This window comes from Hemicordylus capensis, chromosome 2 (assembly GCF_027244095.1).
Source record: "Hemicordylus capensis ecotype Gifberg chromosome 2, rHemCap1.1.pri, whole genome shotgun sequence".
Taxonomy (NCBI): Eukaryota; Metazoa; Chordata; class Lepidosauria; order Squamata; family Cordylidae; genus Hemicordylus; species Hemicordylus capensis.
This window is the reverse complement of record NC_069658.1, coordinates 399,292,521-399,312,811: the sequence shown is the minus strand read 5'-3', so window position 1 is coordinate 399,312,811 and position 20,291 is coordinate 399,292,521. Positions and strand designations below refer to the sequence as shown.

Sequence of the window (20,291 nt, the reverse complement as noted above, 5' to 3'; positions counted from 1 at the left end):
CTCAGTCCAGATACCTCCTTATTGTTTACATTTCTTTCATCGGGGAACTCAAGGCAGCATACACGGGGTTCCCAAGAAGTCATCCATCCAGGCATTGAACAGACCTAAGCCTGTTTAGCTTCAGCCAGGTGGCTGGCTGCTTTATGTGCCCTCAGACCACACTGTTAGCTCTTCCCTCCCATCCAGCAGGTAGAAACAGGTAACGGTTCCAGATGAGGCTCCACATGTATAGCAGGAGGTGAACATTATTTTGCTGCAATTCTCTAAATGGAGATAAAAGCCTCCCTAAATTTACCTCCCAACATGGAGGTAAAAGGAAAATTATCTTCACTGGAACAACATTATTTACCTCCATGATTTATCTCCAAAACAGTCTCCAAAATATTTCCTCTCCTAAGAATTACGGTTTTTAAACACAGTATTGGTTAAATGTAAAGCAGCTAATACTTAAAAATAATAAGCCATTTTATATTTTCACACTTAATATGCTTAATATGCTTTAGCCTCCCCACCCCCAATGACCACAATATTACCACAGGATTAAAAGGCCACCCAAAATGAGCAACTGATGTCAAGCACCAGGGTTTAATTTACGATACAAATAGGAATGTCTGAAAACAGACTATGATAGAATCTACTGTTCTCTGTATAAGTCTACTTTCAAGAGAGATCACAAGTAGCAGAAGATGTGGTATTTTTCTAAAGCACTCTCCTTGTTTAGAACATTATTCTGTGCAGAACTCTGTGTTTCCCCAGGCACGCGCGCACACACACACACAGATTCATACACACAGACACAAGCATTGTTGTGCTGTGTTGAACATGCTTTCCCCCCACAAGCCCCCGATGTGCTTATGATGGCTCAGTGGGTCTCGAGAGGAAACTGAGTAACTCAGAGGCTGCTTAGACATGTCCTCACATGAAAATATTCTTACTCTCTGGACACAGAGCAGACACCTCTGCCCTTTGCCGTCATCCTCCAGAAAACAAAGCTTTCTCGCTAGACCTTTATCCCTCCATGTCTCCCTGAGCAGTGAGGCAGGTGCCTCTGAATCCCAACTCAGGGCTCATTTGCTACTGAGAAGTAGCACTGTATCTAAGAGCTTATCAGCTGAGTTAGCACCATGGCAAATGCATGTTCCTTTTCCCGGAGGCTGGTGAGGAAAGGGCAGCACATTGAGAGATGCTGCTGAAAGAGGAATGACTGCACTCTCTTTGGCTGGGGCCCAGAGCTCAGGTCTAGGCCCAAATTGCCCACGCTGTTGTCAACGCTCTCAGAGGGATTTGTGGTCTCTATTTCTGCTGCTAATGTGATAAGCTCCCTTTCTATTGACAGGCTCATCTGCAATATCCAGTTTAGAGTGTGATTGTAATCGCTCTATCCAATTACCGAGGGTCAGTCACTAAAGAAGACTCAGGGAGACTAAGTGGCATTTATTTAAGAAGGTATTGTTGAGGAGGAGGCATTCAGAAAAAGCTGGTATGAACCTTTCCCCCTCATCCAGGGGTGTAGCAAGGTTGGAGTGGGCCCAGAGACAAGATTACGACGCAAGTCATTTACTGGTACTAGAGAAAGACAAGCTGTTCTGGTAGCTCCAGGCCTTAACCCTCACATAAATTTTGGAGGATGAATACAACCGAAGGCAGCCCAGGCGGGTGCGTAGCTGGGGGAGTCAGTCATGTGATTTGCCTCTTGGGCCCCCCCCCAGGCAGTGGGCCCCCAGACAACTGTTTCCCCTTGCCCTATTCTAGTTATGCCCCTGCCCTCATCTCTGCCAGCTCTTTTGCTTGCTCTGCAGCATCTTTTTGAAGGGAACGGCTGAGGAAGAATAGGGCAGAGTGTGGGGAGAGAGAAAGGGACCTATAGCATTTCTGCATAGGAAGCTCTGTCTCTCAGGTGGAGTCCTAAAGATATTGTTCCCCATATATTCTGGCATTACCAGCATTTTCCAAGTCTAGAAAGACTCTTTGGATAGAGACTCCTGGAATCCAGTCTGAATAAATCCCAGGCATTGGAACCAGTGCCTCTGTCTTCAGTTATACCACTGGGTGAAGTACTCAGCATGTGGAATCAGGTATTCATTGCCTTGGCTGGAGGAAACAGCAGTAATGAGTGGAAGAAACAAGGGAAATGCAGATCTGTGTGTTTTCTTTAGATGCGAAGACAGTGTTGGTCAAATGACTATTGCACCTTCAAAAAGGATGTTATGGAAGGGTCTGCTGATCATGTTGCAATACATATAGAAAGGACAGAGACCTTTCTTGCCTCCCTCTCCTAGTTTTCTGAATGCACTCTGTAAGCTCTTCCCAAAACCACTCCAGGAAGAATGCACAGATGTCCTCAAGCACATTTTCCATCTACATTCAGTCTTTGGAAGCCAAATTGTCCATTTTGTTTAAACCACTAAATCTCTAGAAGGATTTAACTTTTCAACATACAGAAGATAGCATGCTTTGCCACATTGATCCAACAGCAACTGGAGGTGGACTGAGTTCCTAAATAGCTCTGAGCTCAGCCTGCCCCTGTTGGGCTCTGCTTCCCTGCCTGGAGAGCAGCAGCCTTAAAGGACAGCCCTCTAGCCTGGTGGAGACTAATTTTACTGATCAGTTGCATATTTTTGTTAGAAAGGTTTTGAGAGGGAGTCACCCTTGTATTATCATCAAGGAAAAAATAGAATCAATGCGAAATGGAAATGGAAAGACATCATAAGAATAAGGGAGCCAGCGTGGTGTAGTGGTTAGAATGCTGGACTAGGACCGGGAAGACCCGAGTTCAAATCCCCATTCAGCCATGAAACTAGCTGGGTGACTCTGGGCCAGTCACTTCTCTCTCAGCCTAACCTACTTCACAGGGTTGTTGTGAGGAGAAACTCAAGTATGTAGTACACTGCTCTGGGCTCCTTGGAGGAAGAGCGGGATAACTGCAACCAATATGTTGTAGGGGCAGGCCGTTTTTCTTGGCAACAAAATACTGCAGAATATGTGACATGCCCATAGTAGAACTGCTTATTTAAAAAAAGAATGTATGAAATGCAAACTCTGATTCCCAGGTGTGCAAAAGTCTGGAAAAGCAAAAAACAAAAACAAAAACAAAAAACCATAGCTGGGATGTTAAGCAGGGCTGAGAAATAGGATCAGATGGTTTGATGTATACGTGTGTGTGTGTAGATATATATATACACACCATAAATTAATGAATATATATATAATATATATTCATAAATGATCTAGAAGTAGGAGTAAGCAGTGAGGTGGCCAAATTTGCAGATGATACCAAACTCTTTCGGGTAGTGAAATCCAAAACAGATTGAGAGGAACTCTATAAGGATCTCTCCAAACTGGGTGAGTAGACAACAAAATGGCAAATGTGGTTCAGTGTTGGCAAGTGTATGGGATCTGAGCTGTCAGTGAATAACCAGGAGAGGGATCGTGGGGTTGTGGTGGACAGCTCATTGAAAGTGTCGACTCAATGTGCGGCAGCTGTGGAAAAGGCCAATTCCATGCTAGGGATCATTAGGAAGGGGGTTGAAAATAAAACTCCTAATATTATAATGCCCTTGTACAAAACTATGGTGCAGCCACACCTGGAGTACTGTGTACAATTCTGGTCCCCACATCTAAAAAAGGACATTGTAGAACTGGGAAAGGTGCAGAAGAGGGCAACCAAGTTGATCAGGGGCCTACCTAGAGCACCTTTCTTATGAGGCAAGGCTACAACACCTGGGGCTATTTAGAAAAAATATGACTGTGGGGAGACATGATAGAGGTCTATAAAATAATGCATGGTGTGGAGAAAGAGAAATTCTTCTCCCTCTCACATAACACTAGAACCAGGAATCATCCCATGAAATTGATTGCCAGGAAATTTAGGCCAACAAATTGAAGTACTTTTTCACATAACACATAATCAACTTGTGGAATTTTCTACCACAAGGTGTGGTGACAGCCAACAACCTGGATGGCTTCAAGAGGGATTTGGATCACTTCATGGAGGAGAGGTTTATCGACAGCTAATAGTCGGAGGGCTGTGGGCCACCTCCAGCCTCAAAGGTAGGATGCCCCTGAGTACCAGTTGCAGGGGAGTAACAGCAGGAGAGAGGGCATGCCCTCAACTCCTGCCTGTAGGCTTCCAGCGGCATCTGGTGGGCCACTGTGTGAAACAGGATGCCGGAATAGATGGGCCTTGGGCCTGCTCCAGCAGGGCTGTTCTTATGTTCTTAAGGATGTAGGATATAGGAATGGTCCTCCTAAACTTGTATTTGTTGAGTTTTCATGAAGGGTATGTCAGGTGCGGGGAGAATGGATCCCCCTAAAGCCCACCAACAAAATAATCTCTGCTGGTTTGGTTCATCATTAAAAAAAATATTGAATGTGATTGTCTTGCTCCTGAAGTATGTGTGGGTGGAAGGGACCATTCACAGCTTAAAGCAAGTGTGCACATTGCAGAAAGAAGATGCTCTTGACTGTAGATGAGTTGTAGCCCTGCTGGGGGAATGAAAGGGGCAGCCGAATGTGACAAGTGAAACCCCTGACTGTGAACAAGCTCAGCTCACACGTTTGTATAGACCCTCTGCAATCGCACATACACAACTCGTTTGGGGTGTGGGGTAGAAGATGGGCTGACAACCCCAGCCTCGCTTCCGTCCCTTGGGGTCAAAGTGGGGGTGGGGTGGCGGGCTTCAGCAGCAGCAGCAGCAGCAGCAGCGAGGAAAGGGAGCGAGTTAAAACTTCTGGCTCGTGGGGAAGGAAACGGTCCTTCGTGGCTGGCTCGCATTTGGGGTGGGTGGGTAGGTGGGACGGCGGCAACACAATAAGGCTTCGGGTTCCGAGTCCAGCAGCTCGCCCTCGCCCGCACCTGCTGCGCTGCCGAGTCGAGAAAAGCGGCTCCCTCGCTCCCTCCCCTCCCGCCCCCGGGCCCCCTCCCAGCCCGTCGGTCCCTCCTCCAAAGCCGCTCAGAGGCTGCTGCGAGTCGCGGCTCTGGCAAAATTTTTGAGTGGAGCAGCGAGCTAGCGCGAGCTGGGCAGCAGATCGCCGTCGAAGGACCTCGACCCTTTGCCCTGCGATGCGCCCGAGAGGCGCCGACTGCCGCCGAGCCAGTCAGGTACTTTCTGGGCAGTCCGCGCTGGGGGATGCTGCTGCGTTCCGGGGGTAAGATGATACTGAGGGCGGAGGGATGGCCAGAAGCTGGAGCCGCTGCAGGGTCGGGGCGCGCGCGGAAGCTGCGCTCTCCGGCCGTGGGCTTCCTCGCGGGACGGGGTGGAGGGGGGCGGTGACTCGGGGGGCGGCTGTCGTCGCTCTCCTTTGCTGCTCAGGTGAAAGGAAAGAGCCGCGCGCGTGCAACAGACCCATCCCCCCACCCCCGCGCCCACCCCACCGCGAGAGGCAGCGGCCCCGATCCGGACCGTGGCCGCCACGCCTTTCACGGGGCTTCTCTTGCTTGCCTTGGCGGGGTCTGCGGCATGCCGGCAAGTGTTGTGAAGGAGCAGCAGAGAGATGCCCAAGAGGGAGCCGCTTGGCGCCTCCCAGCTATCCCGCCGGCCCCAAGGCCAGGGACCCACTTTGGCGCCAAGGTGGTCCCCAGCTGCAGGAGAAAACGTCGACGGCACTGCTCACGAGCGTGCTGCTGCTCGCACATGCCCAGCTTGCCCTGGGGGCCGCCTAGGGCCAGAGGGGCACGGAGCAGCCGATGTTTCCTTAGCAAATGTGCTCTCGAAGGGCAGCGGGGCTGCCTTGCGCACTGGGCGCCAAATTCACGCTGAGAAGAACTCAGCAGAGAAGCCCAGTCAGGGGCCCCCGAGGGAAGGGGGCCTGCTGCCTGCTGGGTGACAGCAGCTTGCTCTTTGCTCTCCTGCTCCGGCCTCTCGAAAGAGATGGGCGGGGTGGGGGGGCAGGGCTGCCCCTCACTTTTTGCTCCAAGGCCCACTCCAGCCTTGTGATGCCCCTGCCATTAAGATGTCACAGCTGATGAGTTTTAGAAAACCGACACCGATACCTTCTGGGGGGCTGTGCCCAAGTCTAAGGGGTAGTTCCCCTCTGGGGCATAGCTAGGGGAGAGGGGGCCGTGTTCTCCCCTCTGGAGATCATGGAGGGGTGGCCCCCTCTGGAGCTGGGGGCCCGGGTTCTTTGAACCCACCTGCTCAGTTATTGCTACACCCCTGCTCACTCTGCTCCTTGTTTATGCCAGTCTCTGGCGTATTTTCCATGTCCCCATCTCTGCCTTGACTGCTCCAGCTCCCCTAATGTCACGTCACTGGGCTGTGTGCTCTCTCCTGCCTGCCCCCAGCTTCTCGCAGTCACCTAATGTCTGGCAGAACTTGAACCTAATTAATACTAATGGCTGCTTGCTACGTATGCAGGAGAAGAGGCGGCAGAGGGGAATGTGTGCCCATTCCCTGGACAAACAAAATAGGAAGGGGGGGGAGGAGGTGGTCCCATGAACTGTAACCAAAGGTGAAAAAAACACCAGAGACAAGAACTAATGGGAATCATCATTACGTAGGATAAAAACCTGGCACAATCAATATCTATTTTTAAAATATACATAGGAGGATTGTGGGGGAAAAAAGTGAAAGACTGTATTACTAAGTCACAAATTGTTCCTATGGAAATCTCTAGTTAACTGATATATTGCCAAGTAACGACCGATCTGGAAGCCCACACAGTGCAGTGATAAGCAAATTCTGTACTGGTAGTTATAGCCAACTCCAGTACGGTGGAGTCAAGAAAGAAGCAAGAGTGCAGGAACAACTAGAGGGGTGGGTTCAGGGAGGAGATAGAGCCTTTTATCCATTCAGTCATGTTTGTCCCAAAGTCTATATAGGCCTTTAGGGTAAGGGAGGAAGGACAAGGAAGACTTTCTCCTCTGAGTGTTGTTGCTATTCATATTGGAGGTGTTAAAAATGGCCCTTGTTGTGTAAATGAACTTCTGCTGGCCCATCTGAGGATCAGTATTGGTTGGTTTCACCCTATCCTGGCTGGGCTCACTGTCAATATTTCCCCTATAAACACAACATCTCATGTAAAACTCCCCACGCTATCTGTACTGACAGATACCCTGACACTTGCTGCGTGGCAGGATGATTGCATGAGACTATATATAAAAATTCTGACCAGGTCTGGTTTTTGACTTTTTCTTTCTCTGACTGACACTTTATTGTGTTAACTATCCTCAGCTGGATACATTAGGGGTGAGAACAGATCTGCAGTCTTGGGGGAATCTGGCCTCAGATACTTAAAACTATCCTTCCCTGTATCAACAACAAGGCAGATTATGGAAACCAAATAGACTGTAGCAGTCACACCAGCCTCTCTTGATCATTGTATGAAGAGTAGAAATCTTTTCCTGTTGACTTCCAAAGTTAGTTCTGACCTCTGATCCTTTTAAACCAATCCAGGGAATTTAGCTAACATCCCTGGTATTTAAAAAAAAATATTTTTTTTGCTAGGCTTGGTTTCTCATGTTTGAGTGTGACAACATTATGATTCTGTACAGCAAATTCGTAGAAACGCTACATTTGAGCAGACAATCTCTTTTTAATTAACCTCTTGGTTCTGTATTGTGAAATGGACCATCCCTTCAATCTTGAAGTGCATTTCAAGAATTCTTCTCACTGTGTAATCCAGTCTTAATTTCCAAATCTTCCATCCCAGCACAAGTCCCATCAGTACCATTATTTGGGCACATGAAGGATAATTCTGTTCTATCCATCTATGTCCTTTGAAGATACAACACCTGGAGCTAATCACTGACCCCATAGCAGAAACCCTCACTTGAAATAGGATCTAGACTACAACATGTTAAAATCCAAATTCTTAATAAGAAAACTATAATTCCACTGAGTCAATTATGCAGAATAATATGAATGATATAAATCACAACCGTCTCTGTTTTTAATCTGATACAGTTTTTTGTTTCAAAGAAAGGTAAACTATTCTGATGGAGGGAACTTGGGACATAGAGAACAGTGGCTGACGTGAAGTGCGAAGCAATAGAGCCAGAAGACGTTGGTGCTGGTGCTGCTGTGCACATGGAAGCAGTAGCCTTACTGTCTCAACCAGTGGCTATTAAAGCTGCATCCCCTCAGTTCTTCCCATTGCGGCACAGCTTGTGCAACTGCTGGTCAACACAGCAGTTCCACTGCTTCCATTTACACAGCCATGGTGGAACCAATGTCTTCTAGTTCCATTACCCTTGCACATCATGTCAGCAATATGTATAAATGGATGTAAGGCCATTTATGGGATGGGGGTAGGAACAGTATAGAGTTTAGACCTCCTGACTTCCAATTACTCCCAACAGAATTGACTCCCAATTATAAGTCCCAAACAGATTTTTATTTTCTTTATTTTATTCAAGTTTTTCCCCAGTTGTAATTACTTATTAGTTATATTTATATACTGCTTTTCAGTGGTGAGAGGAAAGCCCACAAGTTACATGGCTGGGTAGAATGCAAGTGGTGTCTTGGTGTTTATGCCCTACGAGACTTCGTTGTTTATATATAGAGATACACAGTCCATATCTTCAATATTTGTTTAACATGTTTATATGCAGTCTGTTAAAAGGATGCCAAATCTGAGACAACATTAGTCAACTGATGGACAATGGCTATTTTTGTTTTTAATCTATGCAGTGTCTTAATACAAGTATCTTCCCTACCAAGAGTGCACACAGTATCAATCCCCTGTTGAACGACAGACAGGCCCCGAATAGCTGGTGCTGTTTAAAAGGACATTTGTGGCCAATTTTAGAGACATTTCAAGCACTAAGTGACTGCAGACACAAATGCCCTCCCAAAAGGGAGCAACCACAGGATATTTCCATATCATATATGGGTACGAGTTGCAGGCTCGTACCCACATCTCTAACATCTAGCAGATAATTGTTTTAAAATGCCAAAGCAAGGTTCAATATGCTCTGAAGGTTAGTATCCATTGAATTAACTAAAGTCAGAGGTCAATTGTGGATGCATAAATGAAGGTGTGGACAGCTTTTAACTGGTGTTTGTGTATTGGGCATTTCTGTTCCTTATTCCACTTCTCTCTAATGGGCACTGTGTCAAATTTAGTTTTCTCAAAAAGCATTTGAACATAACTAGTGTAGATTGGGAAGTGTGTAATAGGCTAATCAAACTCTCCAAGACTGCACAGACCACTTCTAGTTCACAAAGTATTGTCTGCACATTTTGGAATGTTCCTCCATAAATGTGAGAGCTGGAAACTTAGCTGTATTTATGACAGCTGACACTATGGAACAGCTAGATCCCATCCTGTGACTGTGGCTACCCAATTCACAAACATACACACATACAGGGCAAGCCCTAGGACAAATAGCACCTTGGGTGAGGAGTGCCTTTGGTCCCTCCCCCACTACAGTTATTTTATCAGTGTTGTCCACATTGTGTTGCTGCTGAAAACCCAGCTATATGCCCCATTCAGGAAACCCAGTTCAGTGCCATTCAGGCAGCCTGAGTGACCTCCCAGCTTGCACACTGCTCAGGCCAGCCCTGCACATGCGCACACACATACACACCCACTCACATCCCCTTCCCACCCAGACCCAATCATCCTAACACTATCTTGCAGGCTAATACCTCCCTTTAATTTAAACATTGCCACTTTCTATTTCCCCTTAAAAGCAACTCTGGCTAGTTCTGACCTATTGGTTTACTGCAGGGGCGTAGCTATAATTGAGCGAAAGGGTTCAAAGAACACGGGCCCCCAGCTCCTAAGGGCCCTCCAGCTCCACCCCTCCCTATTTTCTTCATTATCTTCCTCACTCTGGGGGGCCGCCAGAGAGAGAGATGAACACGGCCCCTTCTTCCCTAGCTACGCCCCTGGTTTACTGGGCCCAAATTCAAACAGCAATCTTCATTCCCTTTTACTCCCCAAGTCATTGTAGCCATGGCCATCAGATACTTCATTGTTTGAGCCTAGATGGATACCTCCACTCTTTGGTTGAGTACATAGCTAAAAAATTATTCGATGTATGTAATGACCCAGGTGTGTTATTCCGTTTTCTGATCATCTGATGACATGGGATCAAGGAAGCATGCCCAGGAGCCTTTCAGCTTTGATCTTATTTTATTTAGTTTGTTTAATTTCTATACTACTTTTCATTAAAATAATCCAAAGCACTTTACAATATAATTAAAACAATGCACAATTAAAATACAAATTACAAGTATTATTGACTGCTACCCAGTGTTTAATATGTAAAATAATGGACAAGCCTACCTGGAAGCCATGTCCTCCAGCCGGAAAGTCTCATCCCCTAATCACTGATGAGCTAGAGCTGGGCTCAGTTGTGAGGGAAGATTCTGCACTTGCTCAGAGGCACCACCCTCTTAAGATCATCAGAAGGTTCCAAGAAAAACAAACCCCATCTAATGCAGTATATAGAAGATCCAGTTCATACAACCCCGCCTGTTTGAGAGTTGAGTATATCTGTGCTGAATTTGAGGGCACAGTCAAATGGCTATGTGATTGCTTCACTGTATTCCCAAATCCAGATTTTTTTTCCAGTGTCTGCTGATAATTTACTGCCCTCTCAAATACTGAATAGTGGGTCAGCAATAGCATAGTAATATTTCAGCTTGCTTTGAAAAACTGGGAGTGCATTAACTGATTGCATTACTATATCACTGCATGCTTCATACATGGAACAGATTCACCAGATCCCTTACATGGGCACACACCCAAGGTTGTATGAATTCGATCACAGGTTCTAGGGATCCAACATTGACTTGTGAAGCAGAACCTTTGCTCCACCCACCCCATCCACCCCCACAAAAAAGGTCCAACTAAAATAAAGCACTAAATGTGGTTATTTTATTGTTCCAGCTGTGAATATAATTATTTATTTACATTTATATCCTGCTCTTCCTCCAAGGACCCATAATACAAGGTTATGTTTCTCCTCACAACAACCCTGTGAGGTAGGTTAGGCTGAGAGAGACGTGACTGACCCAGAGTCACCCTGTGAGCTTCCCAGTCCTAGTCCAAAACTCTAACCACTACGCCATACTGGCTCATACACGGAGCAGGGGGCTAAGTATGCTTGTGTACATCCCTTTGGGCTTACCTATTGTCAGGACACACTTCCCCAACGCCCAGCAGGGCAAGGCATTCACCTGTCCAGGCGGCAAGCAGATCAACAGCCGGGGATTGCCCAGCCGTACATGAAGCTGAGGGCAACAGTGCTGGGAAGCAGGGCAGAGCGAGGAAGCTGGGAGGATGGCCGCCCTTGACTGGGCCAGTATGGCCCGACAAGTTGTTGCCTGGCAGTAGCCAGGAGCTAGCAGGTCCCTCTGCTCTGCAGAGACCCTGGGGGATGGTGCAGGGAATGGGAATGGGAATGGGAATGGGAGTCCTGCAAGGCAGCCCCTTTAAGGGCTAACAGGCAGAATACAGGAGGCTAGGAATGGAAGGCAGGGGAGTGGCTAAGAGGGGTGGCAGCTGACCCTGAGAACGTATATAATGGGCTTGAAGCCAGTGATGAGGCCAATGTTTATTGTGGTAAAACTGGTTTCCTCTTTTCTGTCTGGTGCTGTATGTGAATGTGTGTGTATCTGTCTCTTTGGGGAGGAACAAGGCATTCCCTCTCCCTGGCAGATGGAAGAATAACAGAGTGCTTAGAACCCCCTCCCCATCCTTCTGAGGCCTGTATGCCCAGGGTTTGTGCAGAGGAAACACCTCACCTATACACATGCTGTTTGGCATTAGTGCCCTCTGTGCATTTAAACAGCTAGGTCCCGCTGAATGCTGCCCAGGGCTCCACAGCAGGGCCATGGGGAGTGCTGAACCATTATTTCCTTGCAGTTATTTGGTTCCCTAGGGATTCTCACAGTGATGAGAAGGCTCCAAGCAGGGTTCTTTGGGTTCAGTCTCAGCCTCTCCATAGTGCCCTTTGTGCCTCAGTTCCAAGCTGGGCTATGTCAACAGAATGATTGCAAAGGGTTCTGTTTGAACAGGTCTTATTCCCTATGAAACCTTGCAGTCTGGGAAGCTGCCTGTCCCTCACAACAATAATGGCTGCTATTTTGCCTATTATCTACCCCATATTGTTGCGACCCATCAGTCCTCAAGCAGAGGACATGACAGCAAGCACTTCCAGATAACGAGCACTTCCAGACAGGATCCTTGTAGTGTTGGCCAATAGTTGCTTTTCCATTTGCAGTCACATGCAGGATTGCAACATTCCTTCCACACTGCAGTAGATGTTGCATGTTTTGGAGACACAGTAGACCAGGGCTGCATAGCTTTGGTGCTGCATAGCTGCATAGTGGACCAGGGCTGCATAGGAAGAGAGCTGGTCTTGTGGTAGCAAGCATGACTTGTCCCCTTAGCTAAGCAGGATCCACCCTGGTTGCATATGAATGGGAGACCAGAAGTGTGAGCACAGGAAGATATTCCCCACAGAGGATGGAGCTGCTCTGGGAAGAGCAGAAGGTTCCAGGTTCCCGCCCTGGCTTCTCCAGGATAGGACTGAGAGAGATTCCTGTCTGCAACCTTGGAGAAACCACTGCCAGTCTGTGAAGACAATACTGAGCTAGATAGACCTATGGTCTGACTCAGTATATGGCAGCTGCCTATGTTCCTATGTTCCTAAGCTTTGGCCCTCCTGTGGTTGTTGGCCTACAACTCTCATAATCTCTAATAACCACTGTGGCTGGAAATGATGTCGTCCAAGAACATCCGGAGGGCCGAAGTCATGCAGCCCTGCAGTAGATTGACCCTCCCCCCTTATCTTTCATGTTTCTGTTGTGGTCTGTTGTATCTTGGCATGCAGCTCTACAAAAAGATTGAATAATAGCACTAACAACAGTCTGCATGTATGGGCTTTGCTCTACCGTACTGCTGTTCTCAAAGAAGTTGGATTTTCTGTTAGTTAATGTGACGATTTAACAGAAGGGAAGAATGGGTGAACACTGGATGCTATCATGTGAGCCCCCTATAAATAATGAGTGAACAAGGTGTGACCATCCCAGACTAAACACTGCATCTGGACCTGTCCAATGCAGGATCTTGTCCCAGGGCGGATTGCTTTTTGGTGCCTTGCAGGATCACAGCTTGTGTATTTGCTTGGCAAGGATTCAGACGCAGCCAGACTGACTCTTTGACTCTGACTCTTTGGCTTCTGCATGAGGCCACAGAGTTCAGAAGCACTGCCCCAGATGTGTGGTGGCAGCAGGCCCTCCTTCTTCCACTAGTCTTTTCTCTGGCAAAGTTGCAGCAAAGTATCCCGCTGTGCCTGTAAGTTACTGATTCTGTGTAGCGTTAACAAAACAAGGACAAATTGGGACTGAGATGAATACACAGCCTGAAACAATGCGACCCATGATGAGCTGAGGCAGCTGCTAGTATGAGAACCACACAGCCCCGCTCTGCTCTTCTGAGGCATTCTTCTGCCATTCAGGCAGCTGGGGCAAAGGCTCACCACAGGGTACCTGGCTAGGAGTTAGCTGGCCAAAGCCCTTGCTCAGTGGCCTTCCTAACAGACTCCCTATCAGTTGGGCTGGCTGCTCTCTTTGTGCTCTCCAGACAACAGGCTGTCTGTGCAAAAGCACAGCTGGCCCTTTGGAGGGCTACACTAGCTCTGGATCCTGAGCTGATGGAATTTGAACAACCCAGAGTTCCAGTCTGAACATAGGCAGGCTCTGGGCAATGTATTCAGTACTCCTTGTAGCAGCTGCGAGACTAGAAAAGTCTTGACTCTGGCATCTCAGGAAAGAAAACATGTGGTTGCAACATTTTGCCTTCCCTTCTGTGTCATCTAGGCACGGTTCCCTTCCCACAGTGTGGGATGAGGGCAAGGGCTTCTGTGCCATATGGTAGTCAAGCTGATTTGCTTCAGTGTGGGTCTGGAGACCAAACCTGGGACAAACCAGCGGTCATTCACCTGGAAAGGCTACAAAGCATTTCCCCCACAGTTAACATGTAAAGTCCACAGCTTGGATTTTCCTAAGTCTTCCCCATCTCATTTGGATGACAAGCTATCTACACCCTTGTCATGTCCTCTACCATTACCATCTCCTCCTCCACTTAGAACACAGAACATAAGAATAGCCCTGCTGGATCAGGACCAAGGCCCCTCAAGTCTATCATCCTGTTTCACACAGTGGCCCACCAGATGCCGCTGGGAGCCTACAAGCAGGAGTTGTGGGCATGCCCTCTGTCCTGCTGCTACTCCCCCACAACTGGTATTCAGGGGAGCACTTCTTTGACATGTCTGAAGTTCCATTGTTTCACCTTTCCTGTCTCAAACAAATGATCAAGAAGAAGCTGTTTCAATACACTGGGATGGGTCATGGCATAAGCTATTTGTCTAGTCCCTTTAACTTTCAAATAAGCACACTGGCCTGGTTCATATAATTGTTCAAATCTAGGCTTTAAGTCAGTAACCAACATTAGTGTGGTTGTGTCAACCTATGCCAAGATTACTGATGTTGGTTTGTGCCTCAAGATAAATGTGAGATTCCTGCCTTGGCATGGGTTCACACAACCACACTAATGTCAGTTACTGGCTTTAAATCTAGATTCAAACAATTGTGTGCACCCGGTCATTTAAGTACAACCTTCTCCTCAGAGCCCACCATACCCTGAGGTCGGCTTCCCTCAACTTTAGAAGTTGCCATAAGTAGGGAACATTCCAAGACACTGACTTCCTATACTTTATCATCTTTATCTCCTGGTTAACTTGATTTATCCACTTGAGGACCACAGCCCATATGTATATGTGTGATAAATTAAGCTTGTAGGGCTGTAGACTGCTCACTGGAAACCTTTAGCCCACGGCTGTAATGTTATTTTTCAGTACATATCTATCTAATGTAATTACGAGTGAACCGTCAGCACATGCCACTAATAAAAAGACAGATTCCTCGGCAGGGACTTGTACCACACATCCAAATAGATAGTGTTACTTGCCTGCATTTGTTGCCTAGCCTGACTCCTTTTGTCCCTATATTTTCCTGCTCCCAGCAGCATGATACCAGTCTGCCACCCGCCCCCCCCCCCCATCTGTGAGAACCACATAGTTTCTCACCAACATTTTTCAACAAGAGGTGCTGTCTGATCAATGGATCTGAAGCAGCTCCTTCATGCTCTTTCTCATTACCTTACACCATCATAGAAATTCTGGATATACAATTGGAATGCACTGGGAGAGAGGGGAGGGGGATCAATAAGAACTCAGCCAGTTCAAAATAGCTATTTTGAGCTTTGTAAATGCCTCTTACGTTTTAGTGAACATTCTTATAAATTTGCCTGGGGTTTCCATCCTTTGGCCCAATTCATTTTTAAAAAATCACACTTGCATCCTCATATCTGGGTAATGTTGAAAAATCAGCATCTACAGCAATTTCACCATCAAATTCAAGAAAAGTGCTGTGCAAATTAGATTACTCCACTGTTTGTGACATCAGAAGTATCTTTCCCAGCTAATGATACTGTGTCATAATTATGATTTAGCCTGTTCTTCTTATACAGCAGAGACCAACAACTAGGTTAGTCATGAAGAATGGAATAAAAAAGCAGGAGCAGAACTGTGAGGGCAGGGCACGAGGAAGGGCTGATGTGGTAGTTATAGGACACTGGCAGAAGTACATGTGTAGGTGATGAATCTAATGAGACTCCCCTAAGACTGGCTGAAGCCATCTGATCCCAAGTAGGAAACGGGGTGTTATTGGAAAGGGGTGTTATTGGAAGAGGAAGCCTCCCGTTGGCATCACATCAGAGTTCCTGCCTTAGACATCCCCCCTTGCCAAGCACTGAAGCCCCTGCTGTGTTGGATTGTAGCTTCAAGGTTCGTGCCAAGTGAGCCATGGAGTGTGTGCCATTAACGCACTAGGGGCTAATCCCTTTGTGTCTTAACAAGAGAGCAGCCTCCTCCTCCCCCACAGGCAGCCTCTCTCTTGAGCAATCAAGGTCGAGCGGGGGTGGGGTGGGGGGGAGAGTGTGTGTGTGTGTGTGTGAGAGAGAGAGAGACAGAGACAGAGACAGAGACTCGGAGCAGCTCTGATACTTGTTTGTTGGGAGAAGGGTCTGAGAGAGAGACTGTGCCATCCCCAGCATGGGTGTTGCTTGCTGCAGTACATCAATTTTTGACCAAGCTCAAGAGCTTTTCTTTCCTCAGGCACAACTACAAAATTTTAAAGAAGATCCATTTCATTTCTCTCTCCTTTTTTCAAGTAAAAGGACTGGAGAAAACCCCCCTCTCTTATTCAAGAACCACTCAGGTGGTCGTCCCACTGTAAGAGCCTGAAGCACATGTTTACAGCATAGGGCAGTCAAATGAAAAATGACAATTTCTCTGTAACAATGGTCTTCCCCCCCAAAGAACTGGGATGTATTGAAGTAAAAGACTAACTACAATCCTATGTACACTTAACCTGTGCAGAAGCGTCATTAGCACAGAGGGACTTACTTCAAATTAAACATGTGTACTCTTGATATGCACACAGGCTATAAAACAGGGCATAATTATATTCTGTGGAGCCAGAGCGATAGTGCTGTGAATACAGGTCAGGAAACAACAGACATCTGCCAGGTGCGTTCCTGGCATTATAGTATCTAACATGTAGGGGTACCCACACATGAACCATTATTGTCCAGCAGTGTACCTGAATAACTATGTCACACAGAGGTAACAAAGGATGACAAGATTAATTTAATTTAATTTAACAAATTTGAAGATTACAAGTCACCAGGACGAGATGGCAATAACTCAAGTTCTGAAAAGAACTCAAAGGTGGTATTTTTCACCTTTTAAGATAATTATACCTAAAAGCAACCTCTTGCCTCAGAATTAGTCCTCAATGTATTGCCAGTTTTCAAAAAAGGATCCTTTGGATTGTGGGGGTGAGGATGAGGGAGAGGAAGCAGCATATCTTTCAGTCCAACATCTCTCTTTGGAACACACTTCCTGTCGGACTAAAGAGCCTCGCCATCTCTGGTAGCTTTTAAAGAACTCTTTAAGTTTAAAGACCCTGTTTAGAACTGACTTTTTGTTAAATGTTGAATTGTTTTAACTTTTGTATTGTATTTTAACCTTGTGTAGACCACCTTGAAATATGTGGGGGGGGGGGTTTGGGTTTTTTTAGCAGTATATAAATGTGCTAAATAAATAAATAACCCAAATTAATTGGTGGAAGGCATTGTTAAAGCTAGAACTCTTAAACATGTAGAACAAGCCTCAAGAGAAGCAGCATGGCATTCAGAATAGAAGGACATAAAACGAACCTTGCTGGATCAGACCAACAGTCCCTCAGGTCCAGTGAGCAATTTCCCACAGTGACTAACTAGATGCCTCTGGGAAACCCATAAGCAGGACTTGGGCAACAGCCCTTCCCTCTCAGGACATCCCAGATTCCCTCCAAAATATTTCCCAAGGCTGTACCTCAGGTTCCCTGGCCCAATTCTTCCTTTTCTTGGGGTAGGTTCCCATGGAAAGGTGAGACACCTTTGCCCATCAACTGATTAGAGACCACCAGAAGAGAGAGCAGAGACCCCTCTCTATTCTATATTTCCAGAGGGGAGTCTCTACAGTTGGCCTCTCCTGGCTGGTGAGCCCTGTGCCGTGAGCTGATGATCTTGCCAGTTCTACTCATGCAACAGCTCAGGACCTGCTATGTAGGGATGAAGTAAGACAAAGTATGCGATTGTTACATAGATTCCCACTGTAATGCCCCAGGAGAGCTAGGTTAGGCTGGCTTTGTTAACTGAATTGTCACAAAGTGTAAGAGGTGTGAGATGGCCCAACCCGGCAGCCAAGGTGAAAACCATAAACTACAGGGCTAGTGAACTCAGGCCCCCAAAACCAAACATGCAAGCACATGCTCCAGGCCAAGTAGTCTACTCTATAGGAAAGGGCAGTTCTCCGTCTGCTTATTTCCTGCTCTGAATCAATGTCAGTACCATAGCTGCCAAGTTGCAGAGGAATTCCAGCTCTATGTTTCCATTACGCAGGAATCCATTTCTGGGCCCTGTTTTCTGAATAGTGAATGGTGCCAGCCAGGAACGGGAGTGAAGAGACTTCTTGGAGCTGCTGAAATGGAATGTAAAATGGTATACAATACCTATTTGCCACAGCACCTAACAGGTTGCACAGAACAGGTACAGCCTCAGTGATGGTGGGGGTCACTGGTACAGGGAGCAGCCCTGCTGTGAGGCCATTAAGGTAAAATGTGCCATCGAGTCAGTGTTGACTCCTGGCACCCACAGAGCTCTGTGGTTGTCTTTGGTAGAATACAGGAGGGGTTTGCCATTGACATCTCCCGCTCAGTATGAGATGATGCCTTTCAGCATCTTCCTATATCGCTGCTGCCCAATATAGGTACCAGTGGGGATTCGAACTGACAACCTCATATTGCTAGGCAAGTTATTTCCTGCTGCGTCATTAGGTAGCTCTGTGAGGCCACTAGCATCCTATTACTTCCTTCAACTACTCTCTACCATTCATGAAGAAAGTAAAACATTGCCCCCCTGCTGCTTGCACTTTAAATCCTTTTCATTTCTGAGTGTGGCTGTTGGCCTTTGACCCTCCAGATTTATTTGGTTGATACAACATACAGTAAGGCCTCTGAATCCCTGTCCTGAAGCAGGGCCTCACTGTATGAAGTATGATACCCCACAATTGCCATGGCAACCAGTCCCATCAGGCTCTCCAAGCTGTTCCTGTATTAGCAACTGATGAGCACTGCGTCCATGGGGAAAGGAAAGAGGGAGTTCTTCATAGTTTGCAGAGGACATAGCAGAAAAGTGACAAATGAAGAGGTCAGAGAGACTTGGCAGGGGGTCAGGGACCCAGTGGTGGCTTGTCCTGCAAGGTTGGTGGTGTCTTCAGGGCGTCTTCATCAACTTCAGAAGCACCAAAACCAAACTGAATGTCAGAGTACCCCTTATGAAAACTTGATATATAGTATCTATCTATATTATTAATTCTCCAAGACGGGCCATGCGTGGGGACGTGGTAGAAAGGAGGTGATTGGCTATCAGAGTTTGCAAGCAGAAGCACCTGATTGGGCAGTGGGGATTCCATATGCAGATAGGGAGAAGGAGCCTGTGAGAACAGAAGCACCATGGTGATTGGGCAGTGGGGATTCCATATGCAGATAGGGAGAAGGAGCCTGTGGCACTGTGGTGATTGGGCAGTGGGGATTCCCATGCAGATAAGGAGGAGGAGCCTGTGATGGTTAAGGTCAGTTGGAATGTAACTGTTACTGCTCAGAAGATGTTCTTGATTGTAGAGGAGAGGAATCTATATATATGATTCTCCTGGGTGTGCCCAGGAAAAATGCATCCCGGCAGCCCAGCTGATTGGCTGGGCTGCGGGGGCGCCTGATTGGTCCTGGCGCACACCCAGGAGAATTAGCTGGCTGGGCAGCTGCGGAGGCAAGGCGGCGGGCCAGGCCGCGGTGGCGGGGCCCAGCGAGTGGCGGGCCCAGCAAGGCGGCGGGGCGAGGCGGTGGGGCCCAGCGAGGCAGCGGGGCCTAGCAAGGCGGCGGGCCCAGTGAGGCGGCAGCGGGGGGCCCGGCTGCGAGGGCGGGGATGGGGGCCTGACCCAGGACGACGGTGGCGAAGGTGAGCTGGGCCCAACTAGAGGCACAGATGCTCTGTGTCCGGGCCCACTAGTATATATATAAAAGGATAGCAGGCAGGGGTCTGCAAAAAGATGGGTTGTGAGGGAGGAAAGAGCCCCTTCAGGAGAAGGAGGATGCCGTTGTGTGAATTAGATGAGGAAACAAGATGAACAAAATCTGTTAACTCAGGGAGGGAGAGAGAGAAAAAAAAAACATGAAGGGAGGGGGAAGAAAGAGTGGGGAAGAACGAGTGGAGGAGAGAGAAAGAGAGAGAAAGAAGGGAGGGAGAAGAGAGACAGCAGGAAGGGCAAGGGACGGGCCTGAGCCTGTCAGCAGCCTGAAAGGAATGAGTGGCCATGGTGGCGACAGCAGCAAGGAAGGGCCCGGTCAACCACTGCTGCTGCTCCTGGAGGGAGGAGCAGGAGTGGGGCTCAGGTGAGGTTGGGGAGGTCTCTGGGGATAGGGGTCTGCAGCTTGGTCAATAGGCGGCAGCAATGCTGCAGCCACGACCAAGAAGGGTGAGGGGATGGAGTAAAGGGATGGAGGAGGAGCAGGAGTGCAGCTCAGGTGAGGGTGGGGAGATCTCTGAGGTGAGGGGAGCTATCAAGTACTAACGTGCAGATGCTCTAGCGAGTGCAAGAGTTCCAACATTGAAGCGGAGAGAAATAATGGTGGCAGTCAGGATGCAGAGGTGGAGGGCCGGCAGGCGAAGCC

At 47.6% G+C, this 20,291-nt stretch overlaps 1 protein-coding gene across 3 annotated transcripts in view; it reads left to right on the top strand.

The window, feature by feature from the left end:
* Positions 1 to 4,952: 4,952 nt before the first annotated feature.
* Positions 4,953 to 20,291, top strand: part of GCGR (glucagon receptor) — a 40,699-nt gene continuing 25,360 nt past the window's right edge. Inside the window, exon 1 of one of the 3 annotated variants that reach the window (XM_053297141.1) lies at positions 4,953 to 5,101. The gene's annotated coding sequence lies outside the window, so the exon portion shown is untranslated. The remainder of the gene's footprint in view (positions 5,102 to 20,291) is intronic. The other 2 variants (XM_053297142.1, XM_053297140.1) reach the window with 2 other exon arrangements.